General features: G+C 43.2%; 1 long non-coding RNA gene across 1 annotated transcript; it reads right to left on the minus strand.

Moving 5' to 3' along the window:
• Nucleotides 1-1,543: 1,543 nt before the first annotated feature.
• Nucleotides 1,544-4,312, minus strand: LOC135443745 (uncharacterized). The gene is made up of 3 exons (XR_010439106.1): nucleotides 4,225-4,312; nucleotides 4,044-4,122; nucleotides 1,544-2,969 (listed from the first exon to the last, which is right to left on the minus strand). It is a non-coding gene; the product is annotated as an uncharacterized LOC135443745 (long non-coding RNA).
• Nucleotides 4,313-7,171: the final 2,859 nt, after the last annotated feature.

Here is a 7,171-nt window from a genome sequence, read left to right on the forward strand (position 1 = left end):
TTGCTTATCATTGCTCATAGTAGAAATCCCCAGGGGCATATTAATTAAAGATAGAAAATAGAAGTAAGTTTCCAGTTATCCCAGCTGGGAGGTTCTGGAAAAGTGTCCCAGGAAGAGTGGTGGTGACAAACAATTTTGTTTAATATTAGACTATGCTTGGTAATTTTATGGAAGAGATTTTGTGATGTAGTTTCTATGATAAAGAACCTCAAATTCAATGACCCATGAGATCTTTTCTACTCCAATGATGTTAGCAGAAAATGTTGTTGATAAAGCAGGACTCGGGATAGGGGTTAACTCCTCAGATCAGAGTTTTTTCAGGTGTTTTGGGGTGTGGTGGTGAGCAGCTGCTCTTGTCTATAGAGACAAATGGGAACCAAGGTCAGTCCTGAATTCTGGCTCTGAGTTTCCTGGCACTGCCTTGGCTAAGTGTGGAGGGCAGAAATGGAAGCTCCTCTCCCTCCCTGAGCCCTGCCTGAGCCCTGGCTTCCATGAGTAGTGGGGCAGGGACTCATTCATGGTGGTATCCAAGAGGACCCTTGGGAGCAGCTGTGGAATCACAGTGTGATGGTTTGGTGCATGAGGAACAAGCAAATACCATTTTTGCACAGTCTCTGTTCTGTACTGCTTCTACACTTGAAAAGTTCTCAGTTTTTTAGAGAACACCAGTCAGATTAACACTCAGGGCATGAGCAATGTATTTGTGGGTGAAATTATGTTCAGTATCCAAAACTTAATATTAAAGAGAACAGTGTAAGGACCAATGAAGTTTGAATTTTCAAATCTCCCCTTTTTTAGAATTTTTAGATCCCCCTTTTCATTTGCTAATTATTTGAAGTCCTTCTGCTAATGTGTATATAGAAATAAACCACTTATCAAAATAAAGATTAGGAGATTATTACCTATTTCAACATAAGTGCTGAAGGTACTAATTTCAGCTAAAACCACTGCTACTCTTCTCACCTTCATTACCTTTGTTCATTTGACTTAGCCTAATGTTAGAATGAAATTGGTCCATGCATGTGACATCATTCTGTACTCAGATTTTTACTGCTTTAAAATTAATTTCAGTTAAATGTTGGAAAAAAGCTTTTTAGTGTCATCTTTAACTGTGGAAGTATTTCATTTGTGTTGAACTAGATATCTCAATTAGAGGAGAAAACGTTGCCAAATGAGTTGGATTGTGGGCTAGACCCAACGTGTAAAATATGGATTTGAATCCAGATTTTAAATGCTAGAAAGAGTCCCATTCCTGTCTTCATACAAAATCTATTAATTTGTGGCTCTTAGAGGAAGAAAAAAAAATGCTGTTTCTTGTGAAAGCTATCAGAGTCTGACCTAAGTGGTCAGGCTTCAGAATTTGATCCAACATGTTAGAAAAATAGGTTCTGTGCAAAATGCAATGCCAGGTTTAAATGTACCAAAGGTTTGAAAGTTTTTGTGTAATGTTTGGGGTTTGAATCTAACCCTATGGGTCCATTAGTAAATGGTTTAACTTTACAGTTTCAGGACCATCTGTGTTGTGGTGAAGGGTAGCTAAAGGCAAAAAATGACCTGTATTAATCTAAAGTTCAAAGCCTGAAATCCACAAGTAGGGGAGAGGAAAGATGTCATTTTCTCCATGGTAACATGGATGTGTATGCCCCTTTTCATCTGTGAAACAGAGAATGGCTTTAAATGCTTTGGAGAATCCTCCCTACTTTGGGAACGTCAGGGCTTTCTTTTTGGAGCAGTGGGCACAGATCTGTTGATTGAACCATCTTGCACCATTTCTCATTGTTAACCCTTCATAGCTGCCATTCATGTTGGGGCTGTAGAAGCATTTCCCTCTGAGTCACTGGACACTTTTTTCCCAGCTGGCTGCTTATGTTAGCTGAATGCTCCAAAAGTAAATATGATTTCCCTGGCTAGCTGACCTTTCCCTGAGCGAGATCACAGCAGGGACCATGCTGGTACTCTGCATGCTGAAGCTCAGTGAAATATTCCTTTATCAAATGATGAGGACAGGACCATCAACAATTAATTTTATTTTGCAAATAATTCTGTCTCTCCTGTGCGACTTTCTCTGAAACTAAACCAATTGTTGATGTACAACTTGGCAATTTGCAGATGGAAAGCAATAAAGACTTATTTGTAAATGTGGATACAAAGTTTATGTTATGTATATAGTGTGCAGTGAAACAAACATCACAGTTCCTTATGTACTCTATTTTCTTTTGTTCTGTAAGGTCTTGAGCCCCTGTACTGCATGCTAAAGAAACCCACTAGTTTGTAAGCACAATGTGTTTATTTACACTGGGTAAGCCTGTTGGTGCTTTTGCAGTTACTTGGAGTTATTTTGTGTTTCTGTAAACCAATGCATCTGTAAATATAGCAGCTCACCTACATCAGGCTGACTGGCAAGGGCAAGATCTTCCACTCAGGCTATCTGATGTCTTTTTTTCTCAAATAACCCTTCAGTCTACTGGAATGCAGGCTTGGCTGGCATTCCTGCTCATTCCCAGCAGAGGAGATGCTATCACAAGTGTTGTTTCCAGCAGCATTAGCTGGCAATGCTGCCTTGTAATCTCCTCCCTGCAGCTCAGGCTCCCTTTCATTCAGCCCCACCAGGCTCCTTCATGAAAATCCCAGTAGTGGTCCTCTTGATTCCTTGTTTTCAGTGGAGTGAAGTGAAGCTGCTGGCCAGGGCAGCCTGTGCTGCTGGAGTCAGGGTCCAGAGACCAAACATCCCAGCCGTGCCATCGAGCAATGACAAGAGGCTTGGCATGGATGCTGCCTTGGATTATTCCTCATTTATGCCAAATCTGTTCCAAGAGATGGCTGGCTCCCCCACCACTCTCTGGGAGCCAGCCACTTGGAGAGTGCTTTCAATAAAACCACATCATCCCTTCTGGAGGGAATATTCCAGTTCATTGGCTTTTTGGTTTGAGATTTCAGCTGTTACTTCTGGATCCTCTGCCTTCAAAGAGCTATGGGAGATAGGATGGTACATCACATATAGAGGCAAAAAAGGGGGCATTCATATTCTTCAGCTGTAAGTCTTTTAATAAACCACTATCACGTGTTTTCATATTACTTTGACAGTTTTGTCCTATTTTCTGCTTCTTATGCGTTGTAGCTACGTGCCAAAGACCCAGAAAAAACACTTCATTTATATCAAATCTGATCCTCCCATGTGCTGAGTTCTTATTAGTTCACAGGCATTTTTTCAATATCACTAAAAGAGATTAATGTAGGAATATTAATCTGAGCAACTACCAATGTAATATCCAAGGTCCTAATAATGAAGACATTACAGGTGAAGCAGGTAGTGATTTTTTCACTTAAACTCACCTGACGCTTCCCACTATAACTTTTTTTAGACTTTTTATCAAAGTTTAATTGTTGGAGTTGTAATTTTCCATTCCACATAACTGCTGAGTTGAGTCTAATTTTTTTTTTTGTGTGTGTTTTTTGTTTTTTTGGGGTTTTTTTTTGTGAGAGGAGGATAGGGATGATGAGGTTTCAGATAAGATAGCCATTTCTCAAAATCAGGCTGGCTGATTTCTGATTTTGAGAAAAAAACTTTGGTTTTTTCAATGTCAAATGAGAACTTCAGGAGGAGCATGGTATTAAGTTAAGGAGGTGCTTCCTGGGGCAAGCTGGACTTTTTTTTATTTTGCTGTAACAAAGAGTCATATTTGGCCAGCTTAAGGGCATGTAAATATTTTGTATTTTGGATCTGAGGTGTTCTGGATTGTAAAAGGATGTGCAAAGTTGAATTTTTCATGTAAATATTCAGTGAGATCGCTTTGCTTTTCCTATGGCTGGGGTAAATAAAATATTTTTTCTGCTCTCTGGAAACTTGGGCCTCCATTTTATCCAGAAGATAAAATAGGTAAGAAAGATAGAAGAATCTAGAATATGGAGATGTCAAATTTTTAACTTATATAAAGATCAATACTTTAAATCAGTGTTTCAATATATGCCCCACCAAATTAGTGGTGGATCTGAAAAAATAATCCCAAAGATGGTATTGTGATGAATTACAGTTTATCAAATACCTGGGAGGGAAATGTCCAGGAGATCCAGCACTGGCTGACCAACTAGAAAGGTGACTGCAGCTGAGTGTTTAAGGGCTAACTGGACAAAGGAAAAGGGAAGAGCAGAGGTCATTAAAAGTCTTTACACTTTAGTTGCTTCCTTTTCAAATAGGAATAAATCCCCAGGTTGCATCAGGCTTGCCTTTGTCCCATTTGTGCCATGCTAAAGAGGATTTTGTGGCACTCCTCTCGGGCACTGTAGCCAAAAAGAGATTTGTTTCTGAATATATGCTGTATCACCGCTTCTTCTACTGCTTTTTATCTGTTGGCAATCACATTTCCCAGATAAAGCTGTGTTTTTAGCTGCCACAGGTGGGACTGGTTCTTCACCATGGGAGAAGTTCCTGCAGAGGCCAGGAGCTGCTTCTTCAGCTGCTGCCCAACATCTTCCATATGCAACACACCAGGGTTTGTGCACTGCCATTCATCCAGCTGAAACCTGCCTAATGGCTCAGTCTGTGCCTGGACATCCCTGGCAGAGCTGAAAAAGCCTCTTTGCAAATGTGCTGTGTGGGTTTGCTCACTTGGCCCAGCACAGGGCACACAGAGACACCCACAGTGGTTTCCAGTGGGGCTGGTTGGACATGTGGAGCTTTGCAGGAGCTCTGCTGCCCCTTCTCCCACAGGACACTGGTGCCTGGATTAGTAGGAAAAGGAGCTTTAAAAGGCTCAGGAGCTCCTGCAGAGCTGGGGAGTGCCTCTGCCTGCCAACAAGTGTGGGTCTTTCTGGCAGACTGATCCATGGGGGAAGAAGGAAAGTGCTGCCCACCAAAGTCCTGTGCAGAGAGAGGCACCTTTTGTTCCTGCTGAGCATTCCAGGAGAGCCCAAAGGACAGGAGCCATTGAGGCAGGGACAGCTGGGCGTCCATGGGGAGCCGTGCAGGCTGTGCAGGCTGTCAGTGCATCCACTGGCCACCTTCAGCACACCCTCCTCCTCCTCGGCTGGCAGGTGATGTTTGCCAATCCCTCCTGGAATCTGGGCTGGGTTTCACAGGGATGGGGAGCAGCCTAAGTGGGATTTCAGCACAAGGCCACTCATTGCAGTGGGGTGGGCTGGGTGATAATCTGGCCATTCATCTCCTGAACCCTCTCACTCTGCTGTCTGAGGCAACTTGTAGACAAGAGCCCCATTTGACATGGAGTTTACTTTCTTTTATTGTGGGAAAGAGTTGGTTTTCTGGCAATCAAATGCAGTCTGACATTTTCACTTCCTCTTTTACTGATTTATTTGCAAGAGGAGATCATTCTGGCTTCCAGAGCTGAAGGATACAGCATCAGACAAAGTTTAAGTTGCACTCTCCCTGTTTTTCAGCCTAAACGTTAAAGGCGAGCTATAGGCATTTTAAATAAAACAGATGCTGCTGTAAGGTTGAAAACAGAAGCTGATTTAGAGGGTTGCTTCCTCAGATAAGGCACTGCTCCTGTGTAGATATCTGTCTCATACCTGAAGCTGGGACTCTCAAAAATCAGACTCATTGGAAACTTGGAGAGGTAAAAATAACGCTGCTCCTGGATTCCTTAATCACAAATGGTGTTTTCAGTGCATTGTGGATTTTTGTTTTCAGTGTTCTAAAATTTGATTTGTTCATAATATTTTGTATCTCTTAAGCTATTACCCCTCCTTTAATTGCCCACGCACTGCTCTCCGGAAAACAGGAGATTGTAAAAGTCAGCACTGTGCTATGCAGGGAAGTGTTAACTGAGTGTTAATGAGCTGCCACGTCGGCTCCCAGCCATCTCTGGAAGCCAGCACAGTAACACACAATTTAAAGGCTGTCGAGTCCATTCCATGGCTGCGGGTTCTGAGCGTGTTTTGCAGGGATGTCCTTGTTATCGGGATGCCAGTTAAACGCTGGATGTCCTTGTTATCGGGATGCCAGTCAAACGCTGCCAGCCCGACGTGTGCCCGAGAGAAGCGGCTTTTGTGTGTCTGTGATTCTGCTGCTGAGCACACCTCAGCCGGGCACTGCTCCTCCCCCGCACCGCATCTGCAAACTGCAGAACAGCGAAAGCTTTTGGAGCAAGAGGACAGCGGGAAGTGCAGGGACCACCGGGTGCTTGATGTGGAGCAGCTACAGAGCACAAGGAGAGGATGGCTGGTGTGTGGTGGTGGCCAGCAGCCTTCAAACGCATCTAAAAAGCTCTTTTGTCTCAGTGTGGTAAAAACGTCTCTTCAACTAAAAGTGAGCCGTGGAAATTCTGGAAACGACGATAGTGGAATTACAAAGAAGCCCCATTTACAAGCAGTGTCCCCTCACTGTGCCCGCTCACGACTCGGCCATTCTGCAAAGCCCTGTGGAAGGCAACCATGTCTATATTCTTGTGAATATCTTTTCTCTTCACTTTTTTATTAAAGTGGGAGAGGTGATGGTAGTAACTTCACCAGACAGTAGAACAATAATGTAGTGAAAGGCAGTACCAGAAAGGAAAGACAAACAAGTTGCTGTTCCTGGCAGCAGGCATTGGGCAGTCATTGAGCAGGATGGCAATAATTGCCCTTGAATCTCTTTTCAATACCTGCTCTTCCTCTTTCTTTACAGGTTGCAGGTTTTAGGTTGTCCTTTCAGTGAAAAGGATAGAAGCACAATCTCACAGAGAAGCACAGTGCTCACCCAAGATGTTGATAAACATGCTTGAAGGACTTACACAGGGTGAAACTGTCCCTCTTACCCTGCATGAGTTAAAAAAGATGAAGTTCTTCCTCTCTCTGGAGAAGAACTCATCATCCTTGAGGAAGACTAACCAAAATACAGACACTTGGTGAAACTGATGTAGCGCTCTCAAATCTCAGTTTTGTTGTGGGCATCACTCATAACAGCATCATGGCATTCAGTGAGCTGTGGGTCACATATTCAGTCTGCCACCACCCACAATATCCATTCAGGTGAGGGAAGGTGTCTGAGTAAACTGAGTAAGCATCTCTGAGTGTCTGAGTAAGCTTGTGTCCAGAAATGCTCCTGCCTGCCTGCGTGAGAGCTGAGGAGTGTTTGCTTGCACTCAGCTGCATGGAAATACAACTCTGTTGGTTCTTTCTGTTACAATACCTGTTATCTACACATCACAACCCCTCAGGTCTTTGCCATCCTGGG

The sequence above is a fragment of the Zonotrichia leucophrys genome, chromosome 1 (genome assembly GCF_028769735.1).
Source record: "Zonotrichia leucophrys gambelii isolate GWCS_2022_RI chromosome 1, RI_Zleu_2.0, whole genome shotgun sequence".
In the NCBI taxonomy this organism is placed as follows: domain Eukaryota; kingdom Metazoa; phylum Chordata; class Aves; order Passeriformes; family Passerellidae; genus Zonotrichia; species Zonotrichia leucophrys.